At 37.1% G+C, this 22,993-nt stretch overlaps 1 protein-coding gene across 49 annotated transcripts in view; it reads left to right on the top strand.

Moving 5' to 3' along the window:
- SETD5 (SET domain containing 5) overlaps positions 1-22,993 on the top strand; it is a 79,256-nt gene that overhangs the window by 6,621 nt on the left and 49,642 nt on the right. For 5 of the 49 annotated variants that reach the window (XM_086366549.1, XM_086366538.1, XM_086366564.1 and 2 more), the window contains one exon: positions 21,658-21,835. The exons of 43 other annotated variants lie outside the window; for them this stretch is intronic. The gene's annotated coding sequence lies outside the window, so the exon portion shown is untranslated. Of the gene's footprint in view, positions 1-21,657; positions 21,836-22,993 lie in introns of those variants that run through there. One more of the 49 variants, XM_086366535.1, reaches the window with a different exon arrangement.

Raw genomic sequence — 22,993 nt, 5'->3', positions numbered from 1 at the left:
GTGTTACCCACTTACCATATTTTTATGCACAGTGGTCTTGGCAGTAATGATATATTTTGACCTGAAAAAGGAAATTTGAGTGACTAATTATTCCCATTAGACTATTTTTCATGAAATAGTATCAACATTAACATGAGATTTAGTGGGCTGCATTTTATATTATTATAGAAATTTAGGGTAGTCGTTTCTTCTCTTTAAAGTTCATTCACATGGATTATTTCCATAGGTTTGTGTGACTAAAATAGAAGCCACCTAGTTCAAACCCTGGCCTCCATTTCAGACAGTTTCCTTTACATGTCCTGAGACTAACATTGCCAGCACTAGGATAAGCGTCTTTTGTGCATATACATGTGCATGTACACGCACACAGGAATGTGCACTCCACTTTCCAGGTAACTAGAAATCTCGTCATCCTGGCTTCTAGTACTCCTATTACCTGAATCTTGCCAGAGTCCCTAAAAAGTTCCTGGCAAAAGTGGGGAAGGGGCATGATTTGATCCCACAGGTTTTGATAACTATTTGGCTCCCCAAACAGTTCATCTCATTTGCAATAAGACATAGCCAGCAGTAGGCCAGAATGGAGGTAAAACGCAGCACCGTACCTCTTGTCTGTGCAGCTGCTCCACCTTACTTCCTGCTATTATCCCACAACGCCTCTCCCTAGCAAAAAAATAAAATAGGACAAAGGGGAAAAATTGGGTTGGCAGATATGATTTTTATTATGATTAGATTGTGGGCTTGTTTTTTATGTACTTAAATACAAAGCTTATTTGTCCTATTCTCAAACAATTCTCAAAAGTCCATAGCAAAAGAGATTTTATAACTGAAGTATCTTCTATTCTCTTTCTTGATAAACCATTTCAATTGTTAGCCTTCCGGGGAAAAAAAGATGTTTTTAAGCATACTTGTGTTTTATTGGTTGGTAACACAGTCACTATTAGCACCAAATGCCACCATATTAGCTTGAAGAAAGAAAAGAATTTCTTCTGTAGATAATGTTTGCAGTTTGAATTGGGAATTACTAACTTGTATAACTCAGATTTATGATAACAGTAAGGTTAAAAAAATTAAACCTTGATGAATCTACCCCTTTGCCTTAGTGGAAGTGGAATTGTTTGAATATAGATTTTTTTTCATCCTTCAGAGCTCTTTCTTCAAGCTGCTAATTTATGTTCTTCAAGCCTTGTTTTTTCCGTACCATCCCCCCATAAGAAATTTTATTGTTTTCTGATGGTGAAATTTTCTCATCCCCAGTCCTGAAATGTGAAGACTCAAGTAAAACCTAGTAATCTAATAAGGCATGTGCACTGCTGAATATAGTAAGAGGATTATTTCATAATTCTTAGAAATTATGATCTAGTTATAATGTTCCAGTATAGTGTTAGCATATTTAATAATGTTGGCTTGTTAATTTTGGTGTATGTCCATATGGATCTCCTTGTTTTATATTCGCACCCATAGTTTGTCATTTTGTTTAAGGTTGTTTTCTTTTTTTTTGTCCCCCCGTCTTTGTGGGTTTTTTTATTTCTGTCCTGTTAGGATCTTTGGCCTGTGTTGAAAAATTCTGTTTTCCTTCCACCAGCCTCTCTGTGTTCCTCAACACATACAATTTGTTTTCTGTCACAGCTCTGTGAAGGAGGATGATCTGCAGTTAATAATCAACTGTTCAGGCATTCTTGATATCAAAGGAAGGCTTTTTTTATGAGGAATAACCTGGAAGGACCTGTTGGCAATTACTCTGCCTTTATGTTACATTTTCCTTCATTGATGTAGGCTGTTGAGAATTGACTTATTTTATAAGAGAAACCAGATAGGAATGGAAGAGCCACAGTTACATATGGTTATTTTGAAAATAAATATTTAATATGATAACATTGGGATAGAATCTAAAAGGCACTTTTTAAAAAAAAACCTACATTTTCTAAAAACAAAGGTGTTTAATCACCTAAAGTAAAATAAAGAGAAAGACTTTTGAGGCACTGTGATTGATTGCATACTGAACATTTAGATTGCATGCTGTAGCATTAGATTGTTGGATGACATAAACTTTTATTTTCAGCAGACAGATTTATTTATGGCAATTGAAATTTTAATGTTATAACTTAATAAACAATAAAAGGTTGAAATCATGTCAGTGCACATTTTAGGATGGGGCTAAATTATAGGGCTCCGTGGTAAAGAATTTGCCTTTCAAGCAGAAGATACAGGTTCAATCCCTGGAGAAAGAAATGGCATCCCACTCCAGTATTGCCTGGGAAACCCCATGGACAGAGGAGCTTGGCAGGCTAAGCATGGCATGGGGTCGCAAAGAGTCAGACTACTTAGCAACTAAACAACAACAACAAATTGTACCAAATTGTTTCATATTTTCATATTTAAACTACTTTTATTGGAAAAACTTAACCAAATATTTAAAAAACTGATTAAATGGGATAAAGTATTTAGAGCTTAACAGGTACTCATTTCTTGGTGGCACATATTATATAAGCAATATTAAAACCAGATACTTGCTAAAGATTCTTTTTTAAAAAATTATGCCAACATCCTGTATGAAACTCTGCAGTTACTATAGCCATACTGCTTTAGATTAAGTAGGTGATAATGCCAGTGCTCTTTGGAGCCTGTGCTGGATGAAGTGTTTTTGCTTTTTCTTCCTTACTTTACCCTTAGGCCATTAAGATTTGAAGTGTTGCTACGCATAAGGTATCCATTCATAAATTGAGTAGGAGCCTGATAAGGTCTTGTGTGGAGGTTCATGGGAAGACATGTATTTTTAGAAAAGCAAGGCTCTGGGTAAGTGTAGTTTTCCTCTCATAGTTTATCATGCACAGTTGGTATGAAAAGGAATAGCTGGACGTTTGTAGAATATACTAAGCCCCAAGAGGAGAAGTAAACATATCTAACTTTATGATACAACTGTGCTAGGCAAGAAGGATGAAACAATTTTTTTGTATAGAATACCTTAGCTTTTCTGAACTCTATAATACTAGAAATATGGTTCTTTGGAAAATAGTTAACCCAGAGGATTGAGTTGAATATACTGTGAAAAATGATTTTTTTAATTTAATCTTTTATGGATAGAGTGACCTTATGTCTTGGTTTCCCTGGGACACTCCTGATTTATGTCTCCCAAGTAATTAGTAATGGCACCCTTTTCACTCTCAAAAATGCCCTGGTTTGGGCCATAAATTATATCCTCACCCTAATTATAGAGGATCGTGGGAACTTTCTGTCACTCTGTAGCAATGCAGTTTTTTTGGAGCTCTTCTGATTGTCTTCTTTGCTAGGATTTTTCTGTTTGCTTCTCTGAACCCTCATATTAGGGTCTTCCCTGATAGCTCAGTTGGTAAAGAATCCACCTGCAATGCAGGAGATCCCAGTTTGATTGCTAGGTTGGGAAGATCCGCTGGAGAAGGGATAGGCTACCCACTCCAGTATTCTTGGGCTTCCCTTATGTGTCAGCTGGTAAAGAATCTGCCTGCGATGCCGGAGACCTGGGTTTGATGCCTGGGTTGGGAAGATCCCTTGGAGAAGGGAAAGGCTACCCACTCCAGTATTCTGGCCTGGAGAATTCCATGGACTATGTAGTCCATGGGATCGCAAAGAGTCGGACAGGACTGAGCAACTTGCATTTTCTCTGAACCCCCATTTTCATATGGACAGTTTTAGAATGGAGAAGGAAATGGCAGCCCACTCCAGTATTCTTGCCTGGAGAATCCCATGGACAGAGGAGCCTGGCAGGCTCCATGGGGTCACAAGAGTCAGACATGACTTCGCAATTAAAGAGAGTTTTACAATGCCCTTTTTCTTTTTAGTGGTAGTGAGGAAGGGAATAGATACAGATTTAATTTTTTGTTATGAAAAATTCCAAATACAACAAAACAGAGGGGAAATAGAAAAAATGGACTCCCTTTGAATTTTAATGAAACCATTCCGTTTGATCAAGATAAGGTCAGTACACTGCACTTGGTTGATAAGTTTGTCTTTCTAATTTATAGGTTCTCTTTTCCTCATATTATACACTTAATGAAATTTATCATTGTGTTGAGTTCTTACTGTTGGATTTTGGAAATTGTGTCTCCATGTTCTACTATTAGATGACCCCCTGTGTAAATTAGAGATTAGATCCATTGCAAGTATACTTCATAATAAAGTACTAGGTACTTTCCTTAAGAGTTACATAATGTCTTCTTGTCTGTGTGATGTTAGGCAGCTGTTCAAGGCCCCAGAGAGTTTCTGTTTGCATAGTTTCTATTAAGATTTACCATACTAGAAATTAAAACAGTATTTTTTAATGTTATTAACTAATTTTAGAATAGCAATAACAAATCCTGCTGATGTATGTAACATGATTATGAAAAATAACTTTCCAGTTTTTTTAATGGTATTAACATTTAACAAATCTCTTTGGTGATAGAAGACAACTGTTTCTTATAGTTACTTCTGCATTTAATTTGTTGTGATAAATTGTTTTGGTTGACGACTGAAGAAAATCTGGCCTCCCACAGATACATAGTTGAAAAGAAAAAGCCTTTACTTGCTCCTTGAAAGAATCTAAGAACTTCAGAAGTTCTCAAACCACACTTCGAGAAGAACCGGCTTAGATTCTATCACTGCTTATTTTCTGTAATACTCACCCTCGTTAATTATGTGGGTCCCCTAAGATAACAATTTGAATAGGAAAGGCAAAATCAGTGCTTACTTTTTTTCCCCCTTACTTACTAGTTTTCAAGATAATGGGTTGGTAACTTAGCAACCTCTAGAGTTAAGCCATGAAGAGTCATTATTATTGTGTACTTAGGGTTTTATACCTGTTTGATATGTTTCAGTCTCTTTCAGTCATTAATGTTGACATTTAAAAATTGTCCCACATTTGGCTGTTAGCTCCAAAGCCTTTTTACTCCTTATCAGTCGTTTCCTGACTTGCGTTGATTGATCTGTTGCTTTCTAGTGTGACAAGATGTTCCCGGATCATTTTGTGTATTTCCTGCTCCAAACCTGGACTTAACTCATTTCTTCAAAACTGATTTCTTTTAGTGGGAAATGGTATTTAGAGACCACGGTTTGGGTGTTAGAAGTGTTTCGTGCTCTTGGGTTGGACCTTCTTTCTAGACCACTTCCATGGATAGAACTAAAAAATGGCTTCATCCTTTCCTCTTTTTTTCCTTTTTCGAAATACCAGTTGTTGATACTATGTGGCAGCCTGGATGAGAAGGGATTTGGGGGGAGAATGCATATGTCTGGCTGAGTCCTTTCACTGTTTATCTGAAACTGTTGCAACATTGTCAACTGACTTTACCCCAATACAAAATAAAAAGTTTATAAAAAATAAAATATCAGTTGTTGATATTTGATAATTTTTATTTTGAATTTAGTGCTCCATGATATTTTTATAAATGTAGTCTTTCCCCATGCCCCAAATCTCAGTTTCCACTAACACGCAATGTAATTATCATGCTTTGCCCCACATACACACACAGCAGTTTTAGAATGGCAGGCAATGTGATTACTGGAAAGTGAGTTTGTTTTTGCCCTTAGGATATATCTTTCCAGAGATATACAGTCCAGTCAAATTACAGTGGTTTAAAATCACTTGGGATAGATCTTTGTGTGGTTATGTCACCAACTTGATAAACAGGTTAATTTGTTGTATTTCACTTTCAGACTTTGCAGGGATTACTTTCTGTTTTATAATTATATAAAATATGGTTTCTAAGTGGAATTTAAAAATCTGAATGTACTCAGATCTAGCTTCTAGATTTTTCCCATTGTCTTCTTTTCCCATTCCTATTATGTAAGACTTAACAGATAAATTATGAATGATATTTAAAGTGAGATTTTGTCATGGTACTTCTATTATAACACAAGAAGATTTAAGTTAGTTTATTTACTAAAATTATCTGCTTCTAGATTTTTCAGTAAATGGGAACTTTTAGGCCATAGAAGAGGAATATAGACTTTTTTCTTCTGTTGTCCAGAATTTCTTGACTTAATATAGGCAGTTCAAGATAAAAGACTTCTTTTCTCTGGGAAGAAAGGAAAACTTTCTTTCCCCATTTGGGGCATGGAAAAAGATTATATTTATAAAAATATCATATTTGGTAAAAGTTATTAAATACCAACAACTGATATTTTTTTTTTGTAAACTTGTTATTTTGTATTGGGGTAAACATTCTCTCTCTTGAAATGCTAAATCATTTTCCATTTGTCTTTGATGATTTCAGATACTTGAAACCTGACTAGCACTTGGGCCGTTGGTACCACTTGTAATACAGAGATCATCAATACCATTTTTTGAGTAATTCACCCTTAGACCTGAAATTTAAATATTATCTTAGAAAGTATGACATCTGATTTTTAACTTTGTCATTTAAAAGTAAAATTACTTGATTTTATATGTTTTAAGTTAAAAATAAAATTGTTGAAAATCTGAAACCTGCCAAATATTAAAAGTTTTATCCTTTCTAATTATAACACATAAAAGAAGTTACCACATCATTTCAGCAGTCTATTTTACATTCTAGTGTATTTATTTTTGTTGCTAAAATACGTTAAATCAAGATATGCCAAATGGTGACATGATAGTAGTTAAAGGTGTGAGTGTTCTGTGGAGAAGGCAATGGCACCCCACTCCAGTACTCTTGCCTGGAAAATCCTTTGGACGGAGGAGCCTGGTAGGCTGCAGTCCATGGGGTCACGAAGAGTCAGACATGACTGAGTGACTTCACTTTCACTTTTCACTTTCATGCATTGGAGAAGGAAATGGCAACCCACTCCAGTGTTCTTGCCTGGAGAATCCTAGGGATGGAGAAGCCTGGTGGGCTGCTGTCCGTGGGGTCACACAGAGTCGGACACAACTGAAGCAACTTAGCAGCAGTGGTTCTGCAGTTGGGTAGACCTTGGTTCGGGTTCTAGTTTGTGGGTTTTCTTGCTCTGGCCTTGGACAAGGTTCTCAACTTGGTGAGTTTAATTTTTTGGCTACATAGGAATAGTGCATTTCTCATAAATTAGTTGTGGGCATTACATGAGCTGGTGCATATAAATTGAGGTAGGACACAATGGCTTTTAGAAAAGGAATACCCTATCCATGTTAGCTTTTATTTTGGAAGTTATTATTGTTAGGAATATTTGATCAGTTCTCTAAACTCTCATCTACATCTTAGGATGAGTAATGTAAATATAGCACCTAATTTTCAGGACTCCACTGGTTATATGAAAAGAACAAACTGTTAAAGGAATAATTGATGTCTAGGTAAAATTTGAGGCTTCTGACTACAAATATACCAGTGCTTGCTATATGAATATAATTACATTAAAAATGTTAATAGAGAAGGGACGTTTAAGGAAACAAAGCTTCTTTTCAGGATCCAAGGTCCGTTTCAGACGTTAGAAGTTGTTTTATATAAACAACTTATATAGTGACTAAAGTTAAAGGGATTTTTTTTAACTCTGGAGTTTTAAGGTATATCATGAGGCCTTTTTAAGTGCCTTCAGATAAAGCTATATAACTCCAGGTTACTCATCTGGTCAGATGTTTGGGAGATTTTTGTTCTTAAGCTTTATTGAGGTATAATTGACAGGTAAAATTGTGATAAATGTATAGCATACAACTTGATGATTTGATATATGCATAAATTGTGAATGGATTCCAGCAACTAACACTTTTCATTCATCACGTTTACCTTTGTGTGTGTGAGAGAGCGCCTATAAATTCTAATCTCAGCAAGTTTCAGTTTTATAGGGTGTGTTATACTTTAGATCCTTAGACAGCTTTTTCATTGAAAGTTTGTACCCTTTTAGTGGCTTCCCACGGAGAAGGCGATGGCACCCCACTCCAGTACTCTTGCCTGGAAAACCCCATGGACGGAGGAGCCTGGTAGGCTGCAGTCCATGGGGTGATGAAGAGTCGGATACGACTGAGCGACTTCACTTTCACTTTTCACTTTCATGCATTGGAGAAGGAAATGGCAACCCACTCCACTGTTCTTGCCTGGAGAATCCCAGGGACAAGGGAGCCTGGCGGGCTGCCGTCTATGGGGTCGCGCAGAGTTGGACACGACTGAAGCGACTTAGCAGCAGCAGCAGTGGCTTCCCATTTCTCTTACACTCCTGCCAGCCACCATTCTACACTCTGTTTCTGTGAGTTTTTGTTTCTTTTTCCATAATTCCACGTATAAGCAATGATTTCTCCGTCTTCACTTAGCGTAAGGCACTCCAGGTTCCGATGTTGTCAAAAATGACAAGATGCCCTTTTTTATGAATAATGTTCCATTGTAGGTAGGTAAGTAGATAGATATCATGTTTTTTTAATACATTAATCGTTCAGCAGACACTTAGGTTGTTTCCATAACTCGGCTATTGTAAATAATGCCGCAGTGAACGTGAGAGTACAGATAGCTCTTTAGGATAGTGATTTTGTTTCCTTTAGACATAATCCCCAGAAGTGGGATTGCTAAATAAAATGGTAGTTCTACTTTTAATTTCTTGACAGACCACCACATGGTTTTCTGTAGTGGTTGCACCAGTTTACATTCCCACCAACAGTGCGTGGGGGTGCCTTTTTTTTCCACATGTTCATCAGCTTTTGTTATCTCTTGTCTTTTTGATAACAGTCATATCAACATATGTGAAATGATGCCTTACTGAGGTTTTGGTTTGCATTTCCCTGATGATTGGTGATATTGAGGACCTTTTCAAGGATCTGTTGGTCATTTTTCTGATGACAGAGGATGAGATGATTGGATTCCATCACAGACTTGATGGACATGAGTTTGAGCAAGCTCCAGGAGTTGGTGATGGACAGGGAATCCTGGCATGCTGCGGTCCATGGGGTCACAAAGAGTAGGACACGACTGAGCAACTGAACTGAACTTAGGAAAGTACCTATTCAGGTCCCTTGCTTTTTTAATTTTTTTTTTTACTTGGCCGTGCTGGGTCTTCGTTGTGGCACTCGGGATCCTCAGTCTTGTGGCATGCAAGATCCTTGTTGCAGCAAGTGGGATCCAGTTCCCTGACCTGAATTGAACTCAGGACCCCTGCAGTGGAAGTGTGGAGTCTTAGCCACTGGACCACCAAGGAAGCCCCTGCCTATTTTTTAACTGGAATTTTTGTTGTTGTTCTCTTTTGGCTGTTGAGCTGTATGTGTTCCTCAGATGTTTTTTATGTTAACCCCTTACCAGCTGTGTGGTTTGCAAATATTTTCTCCCATTCCATAATACCTTCTTGTTGCGTTGTTGGTTTCTTTTGCTCTGGAGAAGCTTGTAGTTTGTTTTAGTCTCACTTGTTTATTTTTGCTTCTGTTGTCTTGGCCTTTGGTGTCAAATTTTTAAAAATTTCAGGCAGTAAAGAAGATACTGGTACACACATACAATGGAATGTTACTCATCCATAAAAAGGAACAAAATAATGCCATTTACAGCAGCATGGATGGACCTGGAGATTGTCATACAGAGTGAAGTAAGTCAGAGATGTGTCATATAATACCACTTATATGTGGAACCTAGAAAAATGGTACAAATGAACTGATTTGCAAAGCAGAAATAGTCACAGATGTAGAAAAACAAACTTACAGTTACCAAGGGGGAAAGGTGGATGAATGGGTGGAATGAATTAGGAGATTGGAATTAATGTGTATGTACTGTGCTATGCCTAGTCGCTCAGTCATGTCCAACTCTTTGTGATGCTGTGGACTGTGGCCCGCCAGGCTCCTCTGTCTGTAGGATTCTCCAGGCAAAAATACTGGAGTGGGTTGCCATCCTCCTCCAGGAGATCTACCCAACCCAGGGAGCAAACCCAGGTCTCATGCATTGCAGGTGGATTCTTTACCATCTGAGCCACCAGAGAAGCCAAGTATGCACTGCTGTATATAAAACAGATAATTAATGAGAACCTACTCTGTAACAAAGAGAACTCTACTCATTGTTCTGTGGTGACCTAAATGGGAAGAAAATCTAAAGAAGAGTGGATGTATGTATAACTGATTTACTTTGTGGTACAGAAGAAACCACCACAGCATTGTAAAGCAACTATACTCCAATAAGAATTAATTTAAAAAACTTACTGGCAAGATCAGTGTCAAGGAACTTATCCCCTTGTTTCTTCCAGGAGTTATATGGTTTCAGGGTCTCACGTTCATGTCTTTAATACATTTTAAGTAGATTTTTCTGTGTGATATAAGATAGGGGTCTAGTTGCATTCTTTTGCCTGTGGATATTCTGTCTTCCAGACACCATTTATGGTGAAGAGAGATTATCGTTTCCTCATTGTGTATTTTTTTAATGAATGAAATTTTAATTACTCACATTTTTATTTTATATTTTAGTTATATGCAAATCAAAAGGCACTTTTAGTTTCTTTTACAGCTACCATAATTTACAGAAAATATAACACCAAAATGCCATTGTATAAATTTACATTTAAAGTTAAATTCAGACTTAAGCAGATTTGTATAGTTAAACTTTTTAAGAAAAATTATTCCATCAGAATCATCAGCTTTAGAAGAACTGATTTATATTTTGAAATGATTTACTAGAAATTTATTCCTTGTATCCCTTTTCTCTTTGGTAACCATAAGTTTGTTTGTTATGTCTATGAGTCTTTTTTTGTTTTGTAAATAAGTTTATTTGTGCTATTTTTTTAATTCCACATGTAAGTAATACGATACAATTTTGTCTTTGTCTAACTTAGTATGATAATCTCTAGCTCCATCCGTTTTGCTGCAAATGGCAGTATTTCATTCTTTTTCATAGCTGGGTGGTATTCCACTATACATACTGTATCTTTATCCATTTACCTGTTTACGGACATTTAAGTTGCTTATGTGCTGTCATAGCCTATAAAATATTCTTAACAGTCCTAGTAACAGAGATGCTTCTCAAAATTAAAGAATATCCGAAAAAGTCCTGATTCATAGCTTTTGCTGAATTTCTCCCCATTATAAATTCTTGATATCTTTGCTGAAAATTAGTTTGCCATATATGTATGCATTAATTTCTGGTCTCTCTAGTCTGTTCCACTGATATATATGTCTTTTTATGACAACACTGTACTGTAATTTTGTAATATAGTTTGAAATCAGGAAATACGATGCTTCAGATTTCTTTTTCTTTCTTAAGATTGCTTTGGCTGTTCAGTAAAAAATGCCTTTGGAATTTTGATAGGGATCGCATCAAATCTGTTGACTTTAAAGAGTATGTACACACTTTTAGCAATGTTTCAGTTGATGAGCATGAGCTATCCTTTCGTTTGTGTCTTCAGTTTCTTTCATCACTGTTTTATGGTTTTCGTTGTACAGATCTTTGATGTGGTTGATTTCATTCCTAATTATTTTATCCTTTTTGATGTTGTAAATGGGATAGTTTCTTAATTTCTCTTTCCTGTAGTTCATTGTTAGTGTATAAAACAATTGCTGTTTTAAATGTTGATTTTGTATCGTATGACTTTGCTGAATTTGTTTATTCTAAACACTTTAGGTGGAATATCTAGGGTTTTCTAGATATAACACCATCATCTGCAAAGAGATGGTTTTACTTCTTTTCTGATTTGGATGGCTTTTCTTTTTTCTTGCCCTGGGTGACACAGATACAGGAATTGGGAGTTCTAGAAAGGGACAAAATAATGGCTAAAATTATCTCCCCCCTCCCCCCCAGAAGGCCTGGGGGATAAATCAGGAGATTAGGATTACTATATTACACACTACTATATATAAAATAGTTAACTAACAAGGACCTACTGTATAGCAAGGTAACTCGACTTGGTGTTCTGCAATCCTGTATGGGAAAAGAATCTTAAAAAGAGTGGCTATATGTACATGAATAACTGATTAACTTTGCTGTACACCTGAAATTAACGCAACATTGTAAATCAACTCTGTTCCAGTTAAAATTTTAGAAAACAATGATCTTTGCCCCAAAGCAGAACAGGAACTATAATCCACACACTTTTTAAAAAAAGACTCTACCTTTTAGCAGTGCATGCTGAAATATTTGTGAACAAAATGATGTTACGGGTGTTTCCTTTAGAATGAAGGAGAGGGGAAAGATGAAACAAGATTGACTGTGAGTTGGTAATTGTTGAAATGATATACATAAGTGAAGTCCCTTGTAAAATATTACTTTTTATTACTTGTCTGAAACTTTTCACAATAAAAAAGTTTAAAGGTTAAAGTAAACGTAACAACTTGGTTGTTTTGAGTCTTGTTAAAGCAGGTTAGTAACATATTCAAATGTTTCAGTTTCTCCCCATTGGTGCTACTTGGCTTTTGAGCCCAGTTCCTCTTGTGACAATTACATGATGTTTCCAATCAATGGAAAAACAGAGTGACTACACAGATATATAATGACTTTATACTAAAAACAAACTTTAATATTTTTTAAGTCTTTAAAGAATTCAGGAAACTCTTCCTGACAGGAATTGTACAGGACTGAGGAAGCAAGTGGGTAAATTAATAGTATATTCAGTATACAGAAGATTTCATTTTATGAGATGGGTGAATTTCTGAAAGGGTATATTACAAATATCACATCAATGCCAAACAGTAAAGATTTCTCTAAGAAAATTAATAGAATATTTGGCTAAGAGTGCAAATTATTCTGTGACTGTTAGCAAGTCTAGTAGTAGTAGACTTGGTGAGTTTGTTAGTAGACTTGGTGAGTTACTAACAAAACTCAAACTGTAGATTTCTCTCTTCCACTAAATACTATTGCCTTGGAAGCAGGAAAGTGGCTCCTATTTGCCTTCCTTTTGATCTCTATTTGCTTCTTTAATATTGTAACCCTGCATACCAATGTGCTAAGTATTGGCTAGTTCGAGTTTTTCTGTAGGATGTAGTAGAAAAACCCGATCTATCTTTTTGGCCCAATTTCTTGCTAAGTTCTGTTAATGTTATTTTACTTCATTCTCAAAGTAGTGTTCTAGGGTGGTCTCAATGAACAAACAGTGGTTGCACAACTAGTAATAAAGTGAGTCAACTCTGTATGGTTCCAGGATTTTTTTCATTATACTGCATTACTTAGATTATTTAAGAAAGGCTCCACCAGTATAATGTCACCCCACTCCAGTACTCTTGCCTGGAAAATCCCATGGACAGAGGAGCCTGGTGGGCTGCAGTCCACAGGGTCGCTGAGGGTCGGACATGACTGAGCGACTTCACTTTCACTTTTCACTTTCACATGTTGGAGAAGGAAATGGCAACCCACTCCAGCGTTCTTGCCTGGAGAATCCCAGGGACGGGGGAGCCTGGTGGGCTGCCATCTCTGGGGTCGCACAGAGTCGGACACGACTGAAGCGACTTAGCAGCAGCAGCAGCGGCCACCAGTATAATCTGCCCTTTGCTCTCCTCCTGACTTTCCGCGTTGCCATCCGTCTGTAATTTTCCCCTTTTTCCTTTAGGATTGTTTGCCTAAAATTGGATCCGTCTGCAGGATCTAGATAGAGGAAATGGATGAGGTTTTATTGGACTTTGTCCCCTACTAGACAAATTGTAAATTCTGACCTCCTTGATATTTACCAGGATATTTATCATTCAGTCAGTTACAGGCTTCCTTTATCCCAGACTGCCTGCAGTTCAGGAAAGGGTGTAGATCAGAGGCCTATGAATCCCTGAAATTTTTACCTTGAGTTTTGTCTCTGCATTTTTCTGAGGGAACGGTTCATAAGCTTGATAAGATTCTCACAGAAATCTGTGATTACTCCTCAAAAAGGTTATTAACTATAAACATCCTAGGATTTATTCCTAAGAGAAAAACTTGACTCGGTTGATTTCTTCAGCCTGAAAAAAGGCCCCCCTTTGACCTGTTGGGCCAAGCAGCAAACTGTCACAGAGCCTACCTGTGAACATATTCAGTACTTGTTTTCTTATAAAGAATCTGGAAGTTCTTGTATTTTTGAAAATTCAAATAATTTTGCTACTGGAGATCAAAACCTGCTTGTATCAGATTGGCATAGATGCACACTCAGTTGTGCTTGGTAAACCAGTTTTTTCCCAAAGAAAATAACCTTTTGCAAAGGGAGTAAAAAAAAAGGAAATCATTAATAATAAGGCTAGATTCTGTAGAGTAAGGAATGGTGTCAAACAGCTTCCAAACATCTTTAAAACTTATTTTGACTTGTAAATTAGGATTTGTTTTTCATTGTAATAGACTGATAGCCAAATAAACATTCATTGTAGGTCCCCCTCAAAACAGACAAATACTGTTTCCTTTTAACAGTTCAGTAACGGAAAGTTGGTAGAAATTTAATGAATATGGATGCTCAAATAATAGCCAAGAGGTATTCTGCTAGAAAAACAGTAATGAGATAGTTGTACCTCAGGTGGATTTTCAAATATTAATGCTAAGGCAAATGGAGATCCTGCCTTATGGGTTTGCTTCTTGCTTTCATATACATATAGGGGAAGAGTTGGACTTTAAAACATGAAACACAAACTTGAGTCTTAGTGGATTCTTAGGAAACTAAATTCATTGATGAGCCATGGATTGTGTGATTTTTTTTCCTGCTTTAACCAGGGGCTTTCTGGTGGTTTGGCCTAAGAGGTCAAAGGACAGCACCTTCTCAGGCAGGGAGCTGCTTTGGGTTTCCTTTTTGGTTTTTTGGTCACACTTAGTAAGTATCATCTGATATATTTATCAGAGTATAAATTGTTTAGCCCCAATTGGAAAAGATCAATTGGCAAATAAAATTTTTGCACTTTTTTTTGAGGCTAAAACTCTGAGATCAAGGTGTTGGCAGGAGTGTTTTCTCCCGAGGCCTCTCTCCTTGGCTTGCAGTTGGTCACTCTCTTGCCTCTTCTTGTGGTTATTCGTCAGTGTGTACACGTACCTGGTGTGTCTCAGTGTGTCCAAACTTTCTCTTATAGGACACCAGTCATATTGAATTAGGGCACATCCTAATGGCCTGATTTTTTAGGCTGTTTTTTAATTGAGACTAAATTGACATATTTCAGGTGTACAATATGATGCAGCCTAACATGCTGCAGTGCATGGGGTCACGAAGAATCAGATACGACTTGGCGACTGAACAACAAAAAAGCATAATGATTTCATAATGATTTGAATACAAAGTCTTGTTAACATATCTCACCTTAAATAGTTTAAAAAAATTTTCCTCTGATGAGAACTTTTAAGATCTCTTAGCAACTTTCAGACTTGCAGTACAGTATTAACTAGTCACCATATTATAGATTATACATACCCCCATGACTCATTTATTTTAGAAATGCAAGTTTCTACTTTTGACGCCCCTATAGCCATTTCTTCCACCCCCACAATTTTTGCAGTTTTAAAAAACTGTGCCCAACAAGTTTGGGAACCACTACTCTATAAGTTATTAAGGGTGGTCTACAAGAGATTTATCCAAGTCTGGGGCATAGGATTTCTTCTTATTATTTGTCTTAGTTTTCATATTGGTTATCAAGCACTAGAAAAGGATATGTACAATATTCAAAAACAGTAGTATTGAATATTTAGGAATATTTTACTTAGGAAAAAGTAAGTTTGTAAATAGAAGATGTTTTAACAAAAAGGAAAAGTGGAAGGTAAAACCTAAGATGCTTCATGTTCTCCTCAACTTGATTCAGTGCTGGAATTCTAGGCTTTGCTTACGGTCAGACTCTGATAGGACCGAAAAACCAGCAGAAGCGATTGAAAGAGATGGTAAAATACTTCGGAAATTTCAACAGGGCATATGGTTGTGATTATACTTTGCATAAGAATTTGGAGCAATTTACTAAACTCTTTGTATTCATTTAAAAGTACTGCTTTGACTGTGCCCTGGGGCTAATTTAAGTATTCCTTAATGAAGGGCCTTCCTGGTGGCTCAGTGGTAAAGAGTCTGCTTGCAATGTGGGAGACCCCAGTTCGATCCCCAGGTCCAGAAGATCCCCTGCAGAAGGAAATGGCAACCCACTCCACTATTCTTTCTTGGGAAATGCCATGGACAGAGGAGCCTGGCAGGCTGCAGACTATGGAACTGGAAGAGTCAGCCATGACTTAAGGACTGAACCACCACCATCAGTCAGTAAAGAATATGCCTGCAATGCAGGAGACTTGGGAAGATCCTCTGGAGAAGGAAATGGCAGCCCACTCCAATATTCTCGCCTGGAGAATCCCATGGACAGAGGAGCCTGGTAGGCGACAGTCATGTGGTCACAAGAGTCTAAACCACCACCACTCATTAATGAATGAGAATTTTGGCCCCAGTATAGCTGAAGTGTTTATTGAAACTGGTTTATCAAGGTTTTAATTTTTATTTCTTTATATTTTGGCTGCACTGCACGGCTTGCAAGATCTTAGTTCCCCAGCCAGGAATTGAACCCAGGCTCTCAACAGTGAAGGCATGGGAGTCCTACCCATTGAACCACCAGGGAACTCCCTGTATCAAAGTTTTAAATTATTTTTCATATTGAGATTTCCAGAGAATAGCTTTACAGTCCATAAGTTAAATATTTTTGATGTTTTGCAGATATGTAAAGTTTCTGAGCCTCATAAAAAATTACTAGCTAGTTGGTCCAGAGATGTTCATCTTCTTCTAGGGAAATAATGTACTTATTTTTCCAGAGCTTTCATTCTACACAGTAACCTACTGTATAAGTAAATATAGGCTAATTTTTGGCTTAGACACACACACAAAAAACCACTGGATACGTCACTGTTTATTTAACTTTACTGTTATCAATACAGTTTATGGCAGGTAGTTTGGTGATAGAATGTTTAATGGTATATATTTGCATTGACAGTGATTTGGGCCTCTTTTCCACTAACTGGATCATCAGGTATCTGCTTTGTGGTTCATGTAGGAATCAGCTATCTACATCCCACATGTTTCTCTTCTGTGACACTCACCATTGTTAGTACTGTGACCCTTACCATTATTCATTATTGGTGAGTTATTTTTTGACTGTAAAGTATGCCTTCATTGAGTCGGTGAGCTTTTTTAACCCTAGGTTTGTCATCATTCTAAGGTTCTCGTACTCTTAAGAAATTGCTCATTAAGAACAGCTGGCCAACACCTCAGATATGAGCCATTGCTACTGTGATGATAAAGAGAAGGATAATCAGTCCTCCTCTTTTTAATGCTGTGGTTTCACTTATTTTTGCTTATTGGTGCATAACATATACCTACAGAAATACTATGTCACAGACTGGCTTGTGTGTCTGCTTGTGCTTAACTCTGCTACAAGGAGAAACTTGCATTCCCAAGAACACAAGAAATCTTATTATCAACAAACTCAAATCAAAAAATAATTGCATACAGGGACTTAACTTCCCTGGGTTTCTGCTGTAGGGGACTTGGTCACGGAGGTTGGGTAGGGGGGAACACCGAGATCACACATGCCCTGTGGTGCAGCCAAAAAAGTTTTTATAAAATGAATCATAAGCCCCAAAAGCTTTTTTAAAAAATTGCTTTCGATCCTTTTTTTTTGGCCACATGGTTTGTGGGATCCAAGTTCCCCAACCAGAGATTGAACCTGTGTGCCCTCCAGTGGAAGCACAATCCTGTAACCACTGGACCACCAGGGAATTCCCAGTAATTTTTTTTAAGCAGGGGGGGGGGGACATTTTTTCATAGCCATGTGTGTATAAACATTGCTCAGCAAATCAGTTGATGGGTTACATTAAGCTTTTTATCCATTTTCACTTTTGCAATGAAATGATGGTCTTTCCATATCACTGCCACCTGTCATCATATGCTAGCCACTCTCAACTATATTTAAAATAAACAAGGGACAACTTTACTCAGCAGATGTAATACATACAACCTGTATTTCTGGGATTTACTTTAAAATAATAGTATAGAAGAGGAAAGGTTATAAATAAAATAAGATGTGAGTTGGATGTTCATTAAAGCTTGGTAGGATCTGTATCAGTTCAGTACAGGGTTTTCTGTGATTTTATATTTGTTTGAAATTGCTCTTAATAAAGTTTTTTTAAGGTGCCAAAAAAAACCATATCAGACAAGTAGTGTGAACAAAATTTTGAAGGAAAAGGAAAAAACACAGGTTAATATCTAATTAACAAAGGCAATCTTTTACTCAGGCAAAGGAATTTGAACTAACCCAGTAGATATTAGGTATCCATTTTAAGTCTTAATAGTAGAATGATAATGATCATAATTAGGCCCTAGAAGGATTAGCATTATGGGAAAATGAAGAGTTGAGAACCCAGAGGCCATGAGAGCAGTTCATTGCAACCTTGAATCGTGTTGCTGAATGGATAAAAGACAATTCGTGAAATATTTCAAAGGAGAAAGAATAGCTATTCATCTAGGCTCTCAGTCAGGTGCTAGTGCCAGCACAGAGAAAGGGAGGGATATTTTGCCTCATTTGCCCAGAACTTAGATTTGAACCATGTCTAGTGTAATAGGGGAACATATACCAAATGATTTATAGAAATTTGTTATAAATTTAGTCAATATTTTGGCACTCTTATAGTAAACCATATCGATGAGCTTCTTATAGTTTCAAAATTTCTTCTCTTTCCAAGGGTAATTAAAACTGAAGGTATCATATTTTATACTACTGAGGCAGAACTGCTTCAACAGAGTTTTGATAACCTGTTTGAAGAGCTCAGATCTACAGATGCTATCTAGATGGTTAGCATAATTTGTTTTTTGATAACTGGGGGAAAAAATTTAGAGCTTGGTGCTGCCTTATCTCATGAGACAACCACCCCCACTCCAGTACTCTTGCCTGGGAAATCCCATGGACGGAGGAGCCTGGTAGACTGCAGTCCATGGGGTCTCGAAGAGTCGGACGCGACTGGGCGACTTCACGTTCACTTTTCACTTTCATGCATTGGAGAAGGAAATGGCAACCCACTCCAGTGTTCTTGCCTGGAGAATCCCAGGGACAGCGGAGCCTGGTGGGCTGCTGTCTATGGGGTCGCACAGAGTCGGACACGACTGAAGTGACTTAGCAGCAGCAGCATGAGACAACTGTAAGAAAGTACTTTGGTTCTGTAATAGTACCTTATCTAAGTTTTACTCTGAATATCCCAGCCCAAATTTAGTGAAAAAGTAACTGAGATCTCCTACTCAGCATAAAAGAATTTTAGAGGTCATCCAGTGCACTCAACAGTATGTGAACTGTGAACTTCCAGAGGTTCAAGCTGGATTTAGAAAAGGCAGAGGAACCAGAGATCAAGTTGCCAACATCCACTGGATCATTGAAAAAGTAACAGAGTTCCAGAAAAACATCTACTTCTAGTTTATTGAGTATGCCAAAGCCTTTGACTGTGTGGATCACAAGAAACTGTGGAAAATTCTGAAAGAGATGGGAATACCAGACCACCTGACCTTCCTGAGGAATCTGTATGCAGGTCAAGAAGCAACAGTTAGAACTGAACATGGAACAACAGACTGGTTCCAAATCGGGAAAGGAGTACGTCAAGGCTGTATATTGTCACCCTGCTTATTTAACTTATATGTAGAGTACATCATGAGAAATGCCGGACTGCATAAAGCACAAGCTAGAATCAAGATTTCCAGGAAAAATATCAATAACCTGAGATATGCAGATGACACCACCCTTACGGCAGAAAGTGAAGAACTAAAGAGCCTCTTGATGAAAGTGAAAGAGGAGAGCAAAAAAGCTGGCTTAAAACTCAACATTCAGGAAACTAAGATCATTGCATCCGGTCCCATCACTTCATGACAATTAAATGGAGAAACAGTGGAAACATTGCTTTTATTTTTGGGGGCTCCAAAATCACTGCAGATGGTGATTGCAGCCATGAAATTAAAAGACTCTTGCTCCTTGGAAGCAAAGTTATGACCAACCTAGACAACATATTAAAAAGCAGAGACATTACTTTGCCAACAAAGGTCTGTCTAGTCAAAGCTATGATTTTTCCAGCAGTTGTGTAGAGTTGGACTATAAAGAAAGCTGAGCATAGAAGAATTGATGCTTTTAAACTGTGGTGTTGGAAAAGAGAGTCCCTTGGACAGCAAGGAGATCCAACCAGTCCATCCTAAAGGAAATCAGTCCTGAATATTCACTGGAAGGACTGATGCTGAAGCTGAAACTCCAATACTTTGGCCACCTGATGTGAAGAGCTGACTCATTTGAAAAGACCCTGATGCTGGGAAGGATTGAGGGCTGGAGGAGAAGGGGACGACAGAGAATGAGATGGTTGGATAACATCACTGACTCATTGGACATGAGTTTGAGTAAACTCTGGGAGTTTGTAATGAACAGGGAGGCCTTGCATGCTGCAGTTCATGGGGTCTCAGAGTTGGACTCGACTGAGCAACTGAACTGAACTGAACTGAGTGCACTCAATCAATAGTCTTAATCACTGAATTATTGAGAATTCGTAGTTAACTTTCATTTTAGGATTTTCTTTTAGGCAGTAGAGAGTCTCTTCTAAGGAAGAGACTGTATGAAGACCCTTAGAATTGAAATTATTTTGAAGCTTATGAGAAAATATAGCTTTCCCACTGTGTTTATGGGAGTGTAAAATGGCTTTAATTTTGTGGAGCGTGGTTCAGCATCACTAGTAAATATGCTTGTGCCCTTCTAGTAGTTCCACTTCTAAGAATGTGTCCAAAGGAAATGTTTATACACGTGTATAAAGAAAGGCATATGTACATGCATGCAGTGCAGCATTGTGTATATTGTGGAAAATTAGCAACAATCTAAACATGCACCTGCAGAGGACTGATTTGAATTACAGTACATCCACAGAATAGAATACAGTGTTGTCATTTAAGAGAAATAAGTCTGTACTTATGCATATAAATGTCCAAAACTAAATGAGCCAGGTAGATTAAAGAAGAATAGGGTTATCACTTTCATCTTTGGGGACTAAACTTGTGTGAGAATTTCACTTCTACTTTTTATGCTTTTGTAATGTTTGTATATTTTTATAATATATTTTGTATTATACATTTTGTAAGTTTATATAAAATAAAACACTTAAAATTTATGTTGTTGTGATATTTATTCTTTTATTTATAAGTTAATAAAGATACAGCTGTTGGTCAGGAGAGGATCCCTGTTGTGCATATCAGAATTACTAAGCTTTAAATTCCTTTACTGCTATATACTTTGGCACCTTGTCAGCCAAATAATCACAGGACATGTATGGTCAGGTTCTGTTTGTGTTTTGAAGGTTCTTTCTGCCCATTGTTCATCATTCTTCTTCATTCTTAGTAGAATTTTTCATGAGACCAGTCAATGATAAGTTTTGTCTAAACAGTTTAAAAGATTTATTACAGAAGAATCTGTTTCAGTGCTCCTCCGTGTCACTGCTAAACTATGGAGTGGCTTGGGTTTTCTTTCTTTGGGGGTAGGGTGGTGGTTTCACTTCAAGATGACTCATAAATTGTAGAGGCACACTTTAGGATTTTCTATTCACTTCATGGTTGTGAAAATGAAATACTTGGCACACAGGCAAACCAAAAGAGTTTTTACTGAGTACCTGCCCTTTTCTAGTTGGATAAGAGCAACATTTGTAAATAGCTCTTAACATCGTTTTTATACATAGTATAATTATATGAGTAGTTACTTCATGGTTATTGAATGAATGGATGAAGAAAACCCTAACAGATCTAGATAATGTAACTCCCGAGAACCAGGAATGTTGATCTGAACTTGTTCGTCTAACATAGAACCAGTAACAACTGGCGCTTAATTTTTTTTTTTTTTTTAATTTCTTTTAGGAAATTCCCTGGCAATCCAGTGATTTGGACTCCGTGCTCTCACTGCAGAGGGCCTGGGTTCATTCTCTTATTGGGGAACTAAAATCCCACAAGCCGCTCAGCAGCCTCCAGAAAAAAAAAAAATTTTTTTTTTATTCTGATGTTGGTATCTAATTTTCCTTCTTTACTCCACTACTGGGTATGTGGCTTCTTCTAAGTTAATATTTTTAAAGCTCTGTTTCTTCGCTTACTTAGAATAATGAATTAGACTCTAAACTTAAGACTCTGAATTTTTTATCAAGTAGAGAAATTTTTCCTAAACTAATGAAAGTATAAAATTAATGCCTTATAAATGTCCATAACCTACTTTGTCTGGAGGAAATAAACATTATTCCCATTTCAAGGTTTGGAAATGAAAAGCTATGATTGAGAGGAGGAGGCAAACAGGAGAGGTTCTTTTCCAGTCTAGTGGAGAAATGGCTCTAAAGCATGATCAGAGGCTACAGAGTAGAACAAAACCTTTAGGAAGTCTTTTGAATATAGCTCTTTAAAGAGATAAATCAAAAAGTTGACTGAGGGCATCATCTTTACTTGATACTTACAAAACTAAAATTTTCCGAATTGATTATTTCTAAGGACAGAAAGAGTCTGCATCCTTGGTTAGTTTCACAGTGAATATCTGTTTACCATTGTTAAATGGGTTATAAATAAAATACTTTTTTCCTTAATATAATCTAAAAATAATTTAAGATCGCAGTAGTTCCATTATTCACAGCCATGTGCTCTTATCCTGTCTCCCTCCCAAGTACAATGAAGTATGTCTTTGTCTCTACAGTATTACCATTAATGAAGTTCTTCATGGGGAAAGAAATTTTTACTATGAACTGAAATAGGGTTTTTGTTTTTTGTTTTTTACTGGGTTTTAATTACCTCCTATTCTAGTAATTTAGAGCTTTTATAGACATCAGTTTATTGTGCCAAGCCCAGTTGCCCCTAGAGGGAGTATAAATTTAGGTAAAGGAGCCAGGGGTTAAACAAGTGTTGAAGGAGAAGGGGTGGGAGAAAGGGAAAACTTTATCTTGGCTCTACATTACTAAATCATGATCTTTTGTTAGTCTCTCTAGTTTATCAAAACACGTCTGTCTTTTCTTCTCTTCAGCCCTGCACTTCTAGATCCTTTGCCTGTATTAACTTGCTTCAGATTGTAAGCCTAACTTATACTTAAACTACCCCAAGTATGTGAACTTTCCCCCAGAACTCTGAGCTCTCTCTCTTAGAGTTGGTGTCTTATTTTCCCGTAATTCTTATTTATTTATTCTAATGCTTGTTTCTTATCTCTCCTAGATTTTTTTTTTTT

The sequence above is a fragment of the Bos grunniens genome, chromosome 22 (assembly GCF_055505025.1).
Source record: "Bos grunniens cultivar Pamir isolate PY7600 chromosome 22, Bosgru_T2T1.0, whole genome shotgun sequence".
Classification (NCBI taxonomy): domain Eukaryota; kingdom Metazoa; phylum Chordata; class Mammalia; order Artiodactyla; family Bovidae; genus Bos; species Bos grunniens.
Note: the sequence above shows the minus strand (reverse complement) of the source record. Positions and strands in the feature narration are given on the sequence as shown.